Source organism: Rattus norvegicus, chromosome 4 (genome assembly GCF_021556685.1).
Source record: "Rattus norvegicus strain SHRSP/BbbUtx chromosome 4, alternate assembly SHRSP_T2T, whole genome shotgun sequence".
In the NCBI taxonomy this organism is placed as follows: domain Eukaryota; kingdom Metazoa; phylum Chordata; class Mammalia; order Rodentia; family Muridae; genus Rattus; species Rattus norvegicus.
Window position 1 is genome coordinate 81,389,603 of NC_141537.1, and position 15,494 is coordinate 81,405,096.

General features: G+C 47.0%; 1 protein-coding gene across 1 annotated transcript in view; it reads right to left on the reverse strand.

Moving 5' to 3' along the window:
* LOC148006271 (uncharacterized) overlaps nucleotides 1-15,181 on the reverse strand; it is a 52,834-nt gene extending 37,653 nt beyond the window's left edge. Inside the window, exon 1 of the mRNA XM_087659739.1 lies at nucleotides 14,629-15,181. The gene's annotated coding sequence lies outside the window, so the exon portion shown is untranslated. The remainder of the gene's footprint in view (nucleotides 1-14,628) is intronic.
* Between the last annotated feature and the right edge of the window lie 313 nt (nucleotides 15,182-15,494).

The following is a 15,494-nucleotide window of genomic DNA, read 5'->3' on the forward strand; positions in this document are numbered from 1 at the left end:
CACAGCACACTCACACCTTCCACACACATATCAAACATGCATGCACATCATATGCACACATATAGAGCCAACAATTCTTCTCTTTACTTTTATTTTATGAACACGGATGCTCTGTCTGCGTGTTTATCTGAGATCCAAAGAAGGAGTCACATGCCCTGGGGCTGGAGCTACAGATGCATTCAAACTGCAATGTAGACGCTGAGATCAAACTTAAGTCCTCTGGAAGAGGAGCCAGTGCTCTTAACCACTGGGCCATCTCTGCAGCCCCTATACACTTAAAAATTGTTTCTAAGTATCTATGCTGAACTAGATTTCTTAGAAAGGAAAAAGAAGCTTATGAAAGCAAACATGGACTGTGGAGACAACTCAGTGCATAAAATGCTTGCTGTGCAAACATGAAGACTTAAGTTCAAGCCCCAGGACTCATATAAAATGCTAGGTGTGGCAGCACAAGCCTGGAGAGCAGGGAAAGGAGAGACAAGCAGATCCCAGGGGTCACTGACCAGTCAGCCAGCCTAGATGAGATGGTGCTATCCAGGCTTGGCCAGAGACCGCATCCTGACATCAGCCTCTGGTCTCCAGATATGCTGTCTGCCTCTCTCTCTCTCTCTCTCTCTCTCTCTCTCTCTCTCTCTCTCTCTCTCCTCTCCCCTCTCTCTCTCTCTCTCTCACACACACACACACACACACACATACACACACACACAAAACATACCACACCACACACATACACACACACACACACACACACACACACACACAAGAAAGAAAGAAAGAAAGAAAGAAAGAAAGAAAGAAAGAAAGAAAGAAAGAAAGAAAGCAAGCAAGCATACACACAGGAACTCAGTGCTATTTCCCTTTCCAAGAGTCACTGATAGTTGCTTCTCCAAACTCTTTTACCTTAAATGATCAGAACCATGAGGGAGGAGGAGGCCCTGTCCCAGAGAACAAGCGCTGGTTAAGCAGCAGAAAGCGCTGAGAAGCTTGCATTGATTTCCGCTGGAGACAGAGCAGTCATTCTTTGTCAGATAAGCTAAGGTAAAGTAGGAGAGAAGATGATTCCAGGCTTCCCTCAGATCAGCCTTGCTCCTAGACCGGGGCTTTCCACTCGAATTGTAGAGCACACACTTCCACCCATCCCAGAAGAGGCTGATCTCCAAGGCAGACTCCAGGGCTTCCCCATGAGGGAGTCTCCTGTGTTTCTGCACAGTCCGGACAGAGGAGGCCAGGACTCTGAGATACTCAGAGAGAGAGAACCACCATAACACCCCAGCCTCAGAGCAGCTTGCTCTCCTGCCTGAGTTTTCAAGACCTGACTTGCCTTGTTCGTCTAATTAATCTTATCTCTCAGCTAATGAAACTGATTGCATGGCACTTTGTAAATATCCAAGGTACTCCCCAAAAGGTAAACATCAGTAATGGTCAAGATCAAAGTCTGGGGGATGGAGCGCTGATATTATGGCCTCTGGGGCAGGCCTGTCTGGGAAGAACAATAAACACAGGCTGCCTTTGATCCGAACATTCCTAACCCAGACCTTTCGGTGGTCCCACACTGCCCTCAGAAGCCCACGCTTCTTGATGGACTTGACCTCTGTGCCCCTGCCCTCTGACCTCAAAGAACCCTCCCAACCTCAGCTCTCACCGTCTCCGAATTATGCGCAAGATCCCCAGTCACACAAGCATGACTCATGCCTGCACCCATGGTCCTTACCCTCAAAGTGCTCTCTGTCTCTTCCTCTGCCTCTCTTGACCTGCCCAGGTCCCACCTCAGAAGCACCATGTGATGCTCCACCCACCCACTCTAAGAAGAAATGACAGTGACTATGTCTTGTATACAGATGAGCTCTGGTGTACAATGATTCAACTTAATGATTCTCAGCCTGACGGAGGTTTAAAGTGATAGCCAACCAGCAGGGATTGTGCTCTGAATATTAACTGATTTTTTTTTTTTTTTACTGCTCCACTGTACGCTGTGTTGATGATAGCTCAGGTTCCGTGGGCTACGTACACCACATGCATTTTCCACCCGTGATCGTTTCCAATAACAAAGGGTCTCCCAAGCAGTAACCCCATCACAATCGAGGGACATCTGTATCCATTAAGAACCCGAAATGCATTGCCTCCCTCAATCCCTGAAGCCACTCAGTGAGGCAGGACTGTGCCTCGGTTCTATGGATGAGGAGAATAAGTCCAACGCTGTAGTCCTTCCCACTGTATGCTTCAGTTCTCGGTTTGTACAGCTCGTTTACGCTCCAGGAGAAAACATGGCTGATTTACTCCCGAGACAACGGGGGCGGGGGACCTGCAAGATTTCTTGAAAACCACATTTGAACTTCACCGTAATCCCCAAACTGCAGCATCTACGGCATAAAACGCTTCCAACCCTTGTGCACGTGAGATGATATTCACCACCACCGCTGAAGCAAAGCCGCTGAGCCGCTGCCTCACATCTATCCGTGCCTATTGTGTTGTTGAGAAAACAAGCAGAAGGCGATTAGCTTTGGTGAGAATGTAAAGAAACGCAAGTCCTTAGGCACAAGCTGGCAGGATATTAGCTGGTATAGGTTCTAGGGAGCAATACAGAAGCTTCTAGAAAAGTGAACCTGACAGTCCTGTGATCCAGCAATGGCACTTGTGACCAGAAAATGGGCTCAGAGCAATATTGAGGCAACATTCCTCACAGAAGGTGGAGACTATGCAAATGTCCACCGACAGACCAATGAGACAAACACACTCAGATGCGTACATCAAAAATGTCAAGAAGCTGTTCGCCTCTTAAAGGACACTGCTCCATACTACAACACAGGTGAACCACGAGGACCATAATAAGAAGCCAATCCCAAGAGGATAGATGCTGTGTGGCTCTATTTATATGTGACAGCTGGGCTCGGACAATCACAGAATAGTGGCTGCAAGGGGTGGAGGGAAAGGAGCCATGGGATGTTTGTGTGAAGTATTCATGGTTTCACTCTGGAAAGGGATAGATGCCCACAGGGGTGTGAGTGCTTAACGCCCTGAGCTGTACAGGTAGACACGTAGGCAAGAATGGACGCTTTGGGCCCGTATCTGAGATGAAGATAGACATACAAACCTGTTTCAGTCCAGCACCCGAAGAAAGGTTGTTCACATGGTGGAGTGAAAGTGATCCCAGGGACATAGGGATGGTTTGCCACCCACAAACCAATAAATATATTATACAAGATCAACAAAAGCCACATGCTCACCTCAATACATACAGAAATGCAGGTGATAGACTTCAAAATCCCTTCCTGATTTAAAAAGAGAGAGAGAGAGAAACTTGGTAATGAATCAGATGCCTCGTACTGGCCCCACCTGGAGATCCATTCCATATGCAGCCACCAAACCCAGAGACTATCGCAAATGCCAAGGAGTGCTTGCTGACAGGAGCCTGATATAGCTGTCTCCTGAGAGGCTCTGCCAGAGCATGACAAATACAGAGATGGATGCTTGCAGCCAACCATTGTACTACGCATGGGGTCCCCACTGGAGAAGTTAGAGAAAGGACTGAAGGAGCTGAAGAGGTTTGCAACCCACAGGAAGAACAACAATATCAACCAACCAGAGCTTCCGGGGACTAAATCATCACCCAAAGTTTACCCATGGACACACCCATGGCTCCAGCTGCATATGTAGCAAGGGATGGCCTTGTTGGACATCACTGGGAGGAGAGGCCCTTGGTCCCATGAAGGCTTGATGCTCCAGCGTAGGAGAATGTCAGCGCTGGGAGGCAGGCGTGGGTGGGTGGGTGGGGGAGCGCCCTCATAGAAGCAGGGGGAGAGAGGATAGGATAGGGGGTTTCCAGAGGGGAAACCAGGAAAGGGGATAATATTTGAAATGTAAATAAGTAAAATATCCAATAAAAGAAAGAGGCCTCGTGCCTCAATATGGCAAAGGGTATATACAAGCAATAGAAGCTGACCCTTAGAGCATGGGGAAACTGAAAACTTTCTCTGTGTGAAGCATGACAAGAATGCTGTCTCCATGTAATGAAGTACCAAGGGTCTTAGCCAGATTAATTAGGCAAGGGAAAGGAGAAGGAGTGTCCGTGCTGGAAAACAGCAAGACAAATTGTCACTGCCTGCTGTCTGCTGATGACATGACTGCATAATAATAATAATAGTAAAGTGACTTTGAATACATTTAGCCAAAAGGGTGAAAAACCTCCACCATCAAACTGTAAATATTGATTAAATAAGTTGACAAAAAAAATGAAATCAATACTGTGAAAATGTCTGCAATGATCCGAAGTAATCTACAGATTTATTACTATCCTGATCAAATACCCAGCACCATTCTTCAGAGGACAGCGAAAATCCTGAACTACAGAATTCTGAGACTTTCATACACTGTCTCTTGCTCATCACTGCCCTCCCCCTCCCCGTGCTCCCAGATCAGTTTCTCTCCCACCCATAGCCTCCCTATCTTTAGAGTCTGTCTTGGAACAGGCATCCTCAGCCTCTGACTCTCACGATCTTTACCAAAACAATCTCCAGCAAAAAGAACAAAGCAGGCAGCATTAAATTACTTGACTTCAAAATATACTACAAAGCTAACCAAAACAGATAATATTGGCATAAAAACAGACAGAGGGCCCCGGTGGACAGAAGAGAGCAACAGCTTGGAGCAAACTCAGACTTAGACTCTTCAGAAAGGTGCCTTCAGACAGTGGGGAAAGCACGCCTTTCCGTAAACGCTGCTAGAAAATGAAGCTGGACCCCTACTGTACAGTAGTTACAAAAAGTGAGCTCAAAAATAGATTAAAGACTAAAATGCAATGCCTGGAACCATGAAGACACCAGAAGAAAATAGAGAAAGAACGGAAGTGGAGCAGGCCTTTTTTGAGCAGGACTCTATAAGCAATGAGAAACAAAGCAGGGTAGACAAATGGGGTTGCTTTAAATTCTGAAACCTCCCTGCTATAAAGAAAACAGTCAACACAGCAGAAAGGCAACTTTCCCGGTAGGAGAAAGATTGCAAAGCACACATCTGACAAGGGGCTAACAGTACATACAAGGATCTCCACTCTCGACAGCAGTGAAACAGTGAATGAATGAATAAATAAACAAACCAATGACCTCGCCATCAAAACGGGCAGTAGATTTCGCAGACGGTTCTCAAAGGGAGCCACAGGAATAGCCACCAGTTACATTCTAAAATGCTCCGTATCCTAACCATCGCAGAAATGCAAATCAAAACCACAGTAAGATACCATCTCACTCAGAAAGCCTGTTATCAAAAGGACAAAAGATACAGGCAGAGGAGCTGAGAAGGGCACCTTCAAATACTGATTGCAGATAGGAACATAAGCACAGCCATTACGAAACCAGCAAGGTGGGCTGTCAACACGCAGAAAGTCCCCACACGATCTACCAGTCCCCTAGTGAGTACGTATCCAAAGGAAGTAAAAACAATATGTCAAGAGATGTTTCACTCCTCTTTTTAGTGCAGCACCAGTCACAATAGCCAAGAAAAGGAAACTGGCGAATGGTTAAAGAAAGTGTGTTGCCTGTCCACAATAGAATATTAAACCATCAAAAAAAAAATGAAATCCTATTATCTGTGACAACATTGGTGAAGCCAGAAATCGATGTGTTTAAAGTTAAACACTCTAAGCCAGGCACAGGAAGATAAGCACTGCGTGTGTGGAATGTTTAAAAGCCAGCCTTGCAGCACTCTGAAAAAGGGAGAGACTCTTCAGTGGGCATTAGACACACTTAGACAGGAGCAGGAAGTGAGCTATTGTGGAAGAGGGTGGCCGCGCATGATAATTGTATACAATGTATTCCACAAAGCATACCTCAACAACATGGCTGCCGAAACACCACATGAATAAGTCCACCACCAACAGTCAGACAACAGAGAGGGGGGAACTGTCACGGGGGCCCCACCTCTAGGAATGGGAGAAACAGAGATGGGACAAACAGTCTTCCACAGGAATGAGCCTGTCTGATTATCCAACACCAGTGTTCAGTGCCGAGATCATGTAATGGGAGCAACACCAAATGGGCTCGGCAGATTATATCTATGCATAGGTATTCCTGTATATAGGTAACAATAACGATTAAAGAAAAAGAGGCCGGGAATTCCAGAGGCAAAAGGGTGGGTGTATGGGAGGGATCAGATGGAGGACAGGGAGGAGGAAAAGGATATAATTATACTTTCATTTTAAAAAAGAATGTGTACGGGGCTGGGGTTTAGCTCAGTGGTAGAGCGCTTACCTAGGAAGCGCAAGGCCCTGGGTTCGGTCCCCAGCTCCGAAAAAAAGAATCAAAAAAAAAAAAAAAAGAATGTGTACCCTGATCTAACATAACATAATACATACATGTATCGGAACACCACACCATAGCCCATAACCATATACCCATTTTATAGCTTATTATATCTATTTATTATCTTATGATATGTATGCGTGTTTTGCCTGCCTGTATGACTACATACCACTTACATGCTGAGCCTGGTGACTGAGGAGGTCAAAGAACGACGAATCTTCTGAGACTAGAGTTACAAATGACTGTGAGCTACCATGTGGGTGCTGGGAATCAAACCTGAGTCTTCTGCTAGGGCAACGCGCTCTCTGAACTGCTGAACCAACAACTCTCAGGTCCACTCCATACTCTTTCGGGTATTGATTTAAAATGTTTAAAGAACTGTGAAAAGATTGTGACATATTTTCTCTCTCTCTCTCTCTCTCTCTCTCTCTCACACACACACACACACACACACACACACACACACACACAGAGAGAGAGAGAGAGAGAGAGAGAGAGAGAGAGAGAGAACGTGTTTTCACCTTATGCATTTGGCCTTCACAAACACCTTGTATGGATGCAAAGATGATATCAGAGTCCTGTTCTAGCCCCGGTTATTAACACACAGGCTAGAACGAGGCCCCCAGGCACATATGCAGCACACAGGCAGCTCAATCTTCATGGCTGTCCCATCTGGCCTCAATGGGAGAGAATGCACCTAACCTGCCAAGGACTTGATGTGCCAGGATGGGAGAGTACCCAGGCGGGGTCCCACCCTCTCAGAGAAGGGGACAGGAGATGGAGGAAGGGACTCCGTGATTAAGAGAGGGGGGAACAGCGTTTGGCATGTAAACAAACAAATAAATAAATTTTTAAAATAAAAAATACGGACAAAAATATATTGAGAATGAGACTCAGAAGTCAGTGATGCGTTCTGCATCTGTACAGGGGTCTGGCTTCTCTACAGAACACTTGGGTTTGCACGGAGCCAAGACTCTGTACCGTACAACCATTCTGGAAATCAGTCTGGAGGTTCCTCAGAAAATTGGACATTGAACTGTCTGAGGATCCAGCTATACCTCTCTTGGGCATATACCCAAAAGATGCCCCAACATGTAAAAAAGACACGTGCTCCACTATGTTCATCGCAGCCTTATTTATAATAGCCAGAAGCTGGAAAGAACCCAGATGCCCTTCAACAGAGGAATGGATACAGAAAATGTGGTACATCTACACAATGGAATATTACTCAGCTATCAAAAACAATGACTTTATGAAATTTGTAGGCAAATGGTTGGAACTGGAAAATATCATCCTGAGTGAGGTAACCCAATCACAGAAAAACACACATGGTATGCACTCATTGATAAGTGGCTATTAGCCCAAATGCTTGAATTACCCTAGATGCCTAGAACAAATGAAACTCAAGATGGATGACCAAAATGCGAATGCTTCACTCCTTCTTTAAAAGGGGAACAAGAATACCCTTGGCAGGGAAGAGAGAGGCAAAGATTAAAACAGACACAGAAGGAACACCCATTCAGAGCCTGCCCCACATGTGGCCCATGCATATACAGCCATCCAATTAGACAAGATGGATGAAGCAAAGAAGTGCAGGCAGACAGGAGCCGGATGTAGATCTCTCCTGAGAGACACAGCCAGGATACAGCAAACACAGAGGCGTATGCCAGCAGCAAACCACTGAACTGAGAACGGGACCCCCGTTGAAGGAATCAGAGAAAGGACTGAAAGAGCTTGAAGGGGCTCGAGACCCCATATGTACAACAATGCCAAGCAACCAGAGCTTCCAGGGACTAAGCCACTACCCAAAGACTATACATGGACTGACCCTGGGCTCTGACCTCATAGGTAGCAATGAATATCCTAGTAAGAGCACCAGTGGAAGGGGAAGCCCTGGGTCCTGCCAAGACTGAACCCCCAGTGAATGTGATTTTTGGGGGAGGGCAGCAATGGGGGGAGGATGGGGAGGGGAACACCCATAAAGAAGGGGAGGGGGAGGGATTAGGGGGATGTTTGCCCGGAAACCGGGAAAGGGAATAACACTCGAAATGTAAATAAGAAATACTCAAGTTAATAAAAAAAAAAAAAAAAAAAAAAAGACTGTACCGTAAGTAACCTGTTCCCAGGCCAAGGTCACAGTCCTTAGTCAGGACTAGCATGAAATGGCTGTCACTCAACACCTGATTTCCTAGATTCAATACCACTATAGCTGCTTGTCATTCTGGGAGTCTCTCAGAAATGCCACTGAACTTCACAAAGAGTCAGAGAAAAAAGGATGACTGAGGCCACAGAGCTTCATCATCTCCGCGGCTGACCACCTCAGATTCCCCCAGATGCCCAGGGCCAGGCTTGGCTGTGTGTGCCAAGGTTCAGAGCACACGTAGGGCAACCCAAGTTACACCCTCTTGTTATCTTTCAGAGATTAATTTTTGAAGGACTACCTGTAGTCTAGCTAAAGCAAAACTACGACAGACATGATTTAACTGCAAACTAGTTGGACAACTTGAAGGTCTCTTTAGCAAGATTATCAGAAGTTCTGTTTCTCAGATACATGTGGAAAACACCTGCCCGCTTGTCAGTTTGTTGCTTTTAAATACCCGTGTCCTAGACTCACCCCTGCCCCAAGACAATTGGCTTGGTTTTTTGTCTTGTTCTGTGTCCTATATAAGTTCTCCCAGTAGCTCTAATAGTCACTGAGGATGAGAACCACCGACCTAAGATGAAATCGTAACCTAAATCCAAGATATTTAAGCCATGATCGGAGGTGAACTCCTGCAGCTTTCAAGAGGCTGGGGTGGGAAGACTGCTGTAATGAGTTCAAGGCTAGCCAGGGATATATAGAAAGAAAGAAAGAAAGAAAGCAAGAAAGAAAGGAAGGAAGGAAGAAAGGAAGAAAGAGAGAGAGAGAGAGAGAGAGAGAGAGAGAGAGAGAGGTAAGAAGGAAGGAAGGAAAACAGGCAGGCAGGCAAAAATCCCCTTAGTGGCTGGAGAGATGGCTCAGTGGTTAAAAGCATTGGCCACTCTTCTCGAAGACCTGGGTTCAATTCCCAGTTCCCACACAGCAGCCAAAGCTATTCGTAAGTCCAGTCCTAGGGGATCTACACCCTACTGTGGCCTTTGTGGGCACCAGGCATGCATGCAGGTAAAACACATACACCCATAAATAAATAGGTGTGTTTTTTTAAGCCGCTTAGTAAACTATATTGGCCTCTGTTCTTGGTTGACATTCCTAGAGGGGAGAAGAAAAGTTTCATCTACTTTATTTGCCAGTCAAAGGCAGATAGGATAGTTCAGCTAGTTTACGGGGTCTGATTTTACTCTGGTAGCAAACTTTACCAAATAAAGCCAGATTGTTGGCTGTCATAGACAACCCTAGAAGCAAACACAGAGGTTACTTGGGGCAACATTAAACTCTCAAAGCTGCCAGTCTGTATAGTTGTGGTAAACATCGTGCGCTAGCTCTGATCAATAGCTACCTCTGCTAAAACACAACTGGCCATAGAGGCCATAGTAACTTTCTTCTTAATCTTTATCATTCATATTCAACCATAATTTAAATATTCCCAACCAACACTTCCAGCCAAGGACACTTCAAGATAATGTATATAAATCGTGTCTTATTGATCAGAGAACATCTGCTAGTGTGTTCACATATAAACATGAGCAGGAATTTGCAAGCCTGCATTTCTAATGCTCATAAAATTGAAATTTATAACAAAACAAGCACCGTTCAGCTTTTTAAAAATCACATTCATAAAGATAAAGTGATATAACTGGGAATTTTAAATTATAGAGCCATTAAAAAGAATATAAAGCCCTAAAAGGTTTTCTCCACATGATTCATGGAAAGAAAATGTCATTATTTTTCCCTGACATCTGAAACCATCTCATTGTGCTCTGCCACTTGTATAATGAAAACGGATGGCCAAATTATAATTAGCAAGATCAGACCTTACAGTACAATAAAACAGGAGTTTCTGAAGCTGGGTACATATGTCTTCTTATTTTAAGACCCCAGGAGGTCACAGGAAGATTGGTGTGATTGGCTTCTCGGGACAGGTAAGCCACCATGGCCTGCCATCAGCAGCATAGTGCGTTATTAAGTAGACCATGAGCAAAGTCTCAGCCCTGTGGGGAGGTGAGTACTGTTACTATCAGTCTATATTAAGAATTTAACAGCTGCATCTTTCCCATAAAACACAAGATAAACCAGGCAAACAGTGAACAGGTGCTGACCTGCCCTGGTGCTGCTTGGAGCCTACGGAAAACCAGGAGAGTCCATAGGAAGTCACCTCCCACCTCGAGGAGTGGAGGGACAACTCACTCACAAGCACCCATGGAGGAGCTACAGGACCCGGCTTTCTCCCTTGTTAGAAGCACTCACCGGTGTCCTAGGCTAGGAGACCTGGCACATGCACCTGCACCAGGACTGAAGTTTGGGAAACACAAATAGACTCTTCTTCCATAGTTATGTTCCTTTGGGCCTTGAGAAGTGTTATTGTCAGAGTGGAGCCCTTACCACTAGCAGAGGACCTACTGACAGCCCGGGGCTTCTGGGAGGGAAAAGTTGGTTTTCTTTAAGGGTGTGGCCCTCAGAGTGTCAACCAGGCTCCAGTGGATAGGATAGGCCCACACCCACAAGCATACTGATAGCTCAAACTGAGAGGAGAGGAGAGGAAGGGAGGGAGGGAAGGAGGGAAAGAAGGAGAGAGGGAAGGAGGGAGGGAGGGAAGGAGAGAGAGAGAGAGAGAAAGAGAGAGAGAGAGAGAACATAATACCTGGAGAGGAGAGGGATGGGTAGGTCTGGGAAGAGTTGGGGGAGGAGTAGATGGTGAATGTAATCAAAACGCATTGCATGCATGTATGAAATTCCCAAGGAACTGATAAAACACTCTATTTTTAAAAAAGAATACAAACCAAGGAAGTATGTGATTCACACAGGACTAGCAGTAAAACTGTGGCTTCCAGGACAGAGCAGACAGGCTGATTAAACTATTGCTGGGGCAGGGGGTGCAGTGGGGGGGTGAGGGGAGGTGAGCCAGGCTTCGAGTGGATTGGAGGAAGGTGGACGTCAAAGGTCCTGATAGCTCAGGAAGTGACTTCCAGAACTGGGGCTCATTCTGCCAGCATGGCACGGGTGGGACTGAGTAGCAGTCGTGGGGAGAGGTCCTGAGTCAGCATGCATGCACCTCATTAAGCTCCCAAAGTTGAAACTCAGGGGTGTCTACTCTCCTTGGAGAGCCTAGGCAGAGAGTAAAGTGCCTGGCCAGGTTGGAAAAGCAAGGCCCTGCAGGGGAGCCCAGACTTGTCTCAAACCCTTCCCTCTCCTTAGCTGTATTTGGGCCAAAGAACTGTTTTGCTGATTGTAAGGCCTATGGCAGAACTCCTGTCCCCCACCCACTGGATGCCAGAAATACCCCAACTCAGCAAGTGAGCACTGATAGCGTTTGCCACGTGTGTTAAGTGTCCCTTGGGAGACAAAGTCACTGCAGCTCAATCCACACATGGCTTTGAGAAGAAGGCAATGAACGACAGAGGCTGAGAGGCCGAGCACCCCTCCCTCCAGGAGACAGGACTTCAGCTGGAGACACCAAGAGTAGGGAAAAGAACCGCAGGATGGGGTGGATCCAAGAAGGAAGAATATAGAAAAGGCATGATAAAGCGAACACGCAAAAGAAAAACGGGTGGAGGCTGAAGGAAAAGAGAGGAATCCAGCAACATGGAGAGCCGACTCTAGGAAACAAGGCTGGGGTGAGGATGAGTGGGGGACTTGAAAGGCATACAGAGCTGCTCAACATCGTCCAGTGGATTCATGAGGAACCAAGGCAGTGACGGTAGACACTGAACGAGGTTTCCACTGAGGTACCGCTCATGTGTGTCACAGGAGACTCGCTTCCTGTGGTCAGGAAGGGGATGTAGGCTGTCTGCATCAAGAAGCCCCAATTCTGCCACTTGCGAAGCTAAAGGCCACCCAGGAACAGCACAGTCTCTGTGTCCTGTCCCCACCCCCAATGCGATCATCCTCGAGCCTCCGATCTGGGAACTGATCATCCATTCAGGCAGAATTTTACACCACAGACATCCAGGATGTACTGCAGCAAAGGCTGAGGCTCACCTGAGGTTTGCGAAGTGACTAAGCTCTGTGTGTGTCAGACACAATTAGCTCATGGTCAGTCACATTAACCAACTGTTTCTCCGTGTGTTCCTTGGCTATCTGCATCCCTTCTGCAATTTCATCTTAGATCTGATGTTGCGCAGGGATGGAGAGCAAGTCCTCGTTAGTCTGTTCCCTGTAGCAACCTCAGCCCGGCACTGATGACAGACTCCTGCAGGCCTCGGGTGTGAACTGTGGAGCCAGGAATGATGCAGGCCCTTAGAGAAAGCAATCCTTACCTCAGCTGGCACAGCGGGAGAGTCTAGGGGCAGAGGGAGCTGATTGGTGTGCTTCTGTGTTTCATTCAGCCACCCGACACTTGGCTGGGTATCTACAGTGTACTATGACCAGACATGGCTTGACTCAGGTCATGAGGCAACAGAGAGCTCTGCATCCTCATGACACAGGCACAAAACCCTGACAAACAAGCGACTTACATGGTGTTAAGAGAGGGGACAGTGACTGCGGGGGAGGAAAGGGGAGGGGAAAGAAAGAGGAAGTGAGATCAGGATAGGAACAGAGCAGCCAATCCTGGCAGTCAGTGAGATGAGCAGACTTAGAAAAGGAAACAAGCCAGGTGCAGCTAGAAAGCAGAACCAGGTCCTGAAGCTCAGGGGGACAGCACTTAGCTAATATGTGAACAGCCTGGGTTCGATTCCCAGCACTGAACAAGAAGAAGCTGTACAGGACGCAGTAAAGCTGTTGCGATGATCCAGGAGAGAGACAGTGGTGGCTAAAGCCAGGGTAGTCATTCCCCACCAGTGCCTTGCCTGCTCAAAGGTATTTCAGACCAAAGCAATAGTGGATGGAATCAGGGTCAACCAGGGCTAATTCTTCATGATGAGTCATTACTTGGAAGATCAGCTGATGGCTCAAGCTGCAGGAATGTCTGATCCACCAGTTACAAAAAAGAGGACCCCACCATGTAGACTATTCTGCAGCAGACACACCACTAACACCTGCCTTGTTGAAACTCCAGTCTCTAACCTGCTGCTGTCTACATAAGTAACTTTGTCTTTGTACTGTCCTAGAACTTTCCACAGGAGTTGGGCTAGATCCAGTTCTTCCCCAGATGGATCTTTCCCTTGAGTGAGTTGCCTTGGTACCCAGTAAGTATTTCCATCTCCACACTGATGGGAACTGGAAAAGCTCAGGTTTTGCTTAAAGAGTCACTCTGGCCAAATGTCTAAGGTATACTCTCTGCTAAGCCGTGCAGATGGCATTTGCATTTCTGCTATACTTTTGCTGTAGACATCCTCACAGACGCTGCTTTGCATTTTCTAGATCCTGTGGAAAAGTTCTGCGCTAGTGTTTTGGTACAATACTCATTTTAAAACTCCATTCTTTTGTGCTTTGTCTACTAAAGCAAAGAATGACTGATAGCCTTGAGGGGAAATAGAAACGTGAAGGCTAATATGAGCTAAGGACAATGCGAAGGGAAGAAAATGCCGTCATGAAATCCAGTATTCTATTCGCTCACTATTCAACACAATGGTAAAAGAAAGGTCCAGAGCAATTGAGAATATGGAGTATGCATGCGAGCCCTCTCCCTCCCACCAGTGTCCACTGGCTTCTCGGACTTAAATTACTCAAACTTTGTTAGTGACGCTGCTCCTCCAGGTTAGAAAGCCTGTAGACGCACAGACGCATGCACGCACGCACGCACGCACTTCCTGGGCCTTTGTGAGACCAGCCTCTCTTCCTCTCTCCCCTTGTTCTCTGCTCGGGTGAGCTGAGCTATTGAGGAGGGATGTCACTTCTGTGGCTCAGAAAGCTCTTTCTCCACCTTCATGAGCCCAACACTGCAGCCTTCAAGCCCCAGGCCTTATCCTCGAGAATTCCAGATTTCTGTGACTCGCACCAAGGCCGGCCAATGACCCCCGACTTCCAGTGATGGAGTTTACACCTTTGAGCAGTGGAAAGGGGGGCTCTGCTATTTGCCAGCTATTCGAGAACAATCTAACCATGCCTGGACCCTGCCTCCTGAATTTCCTGTCCAGTGGCTTCCAAAGCCAGTCCCTCACAGAAGGTTTAACTCCCGAAGACCCATTGAGCAGCTGATCCTGGAGCTGCCCTACATCCGTGCAGCCCTTTCCATGCTGCCAAGGAACAGAAATTCCCAGCATGGGGAAACTGAGGACACCACCTTGTACACACTGCCAAGAACAGAAGACCTGTTCATACCTCGAGTATGAGGCCTGGAGTCAGTCGGTTTGAATTCTAGCCTCAGACCTGGGGCAGGCGGCCTCTCCTTGACTTTCCTTGGTGTACTCGCATGTAAAATCCAACTTTGTAAGCTGCTGGGGAAGTCCAGGAATCCTCACACAGCACAGGGCCTGGCACCAAATGAATGATTAGGCCACACTCACAGCTGCATTGGTGCTCCCTCATGCCACTGAGTGTGGAGGCTGCAGGGTTGTTGATGCAACTTGCAACTGACAACATTCTCATAGATAAAATATGCAGGATCTTCTAGTGGCCAGTGTGCTCTGGCCGCATGCTGTAGTGCCAGCCTGAACCGTAAGGCTACAGATGCTGTGGTTCAGAGCAGGCTCCACTTGCGGAGCACTCGGGAGTGATGTTCCCTCTGGGCTACGACAATTGGACTTAAACTTATCCTTTGATGAGACCTACCTATGATCTGTCAGCCGTGAACCCTCTATGTTTCCTCCACTCTCCTACCTTTCCTGCCTTGCCCTCACAACCATGGTGATCAGATAACCCTCCTCGATTCACCAAAAGCCCAGATAAGCCCAGTCAGTGGTTGGGAACATCACAAGGACAAGTTGTGAAGCAATCCAGATTTGGCGAAACACAAGGATCTACTTAGCGTCTGTCTTCTTGGCTTTCAACTAAGATTTCAGGCTGCTTCTAAACGGTGACATTTGGCCCACAGAGGTAGTGTGACAGAAAGAACAGGGGAGGCTTTTGCCCAGACTGACTGGCGTGTTCCCAGCACCATGTAGTGACCTCAAATCCTACACACCATTTCTCTCCCACCGTGGATAAGAGGCCATTCTTTTTGCTCGTTCTCCTGTGGCCTCTGGTTG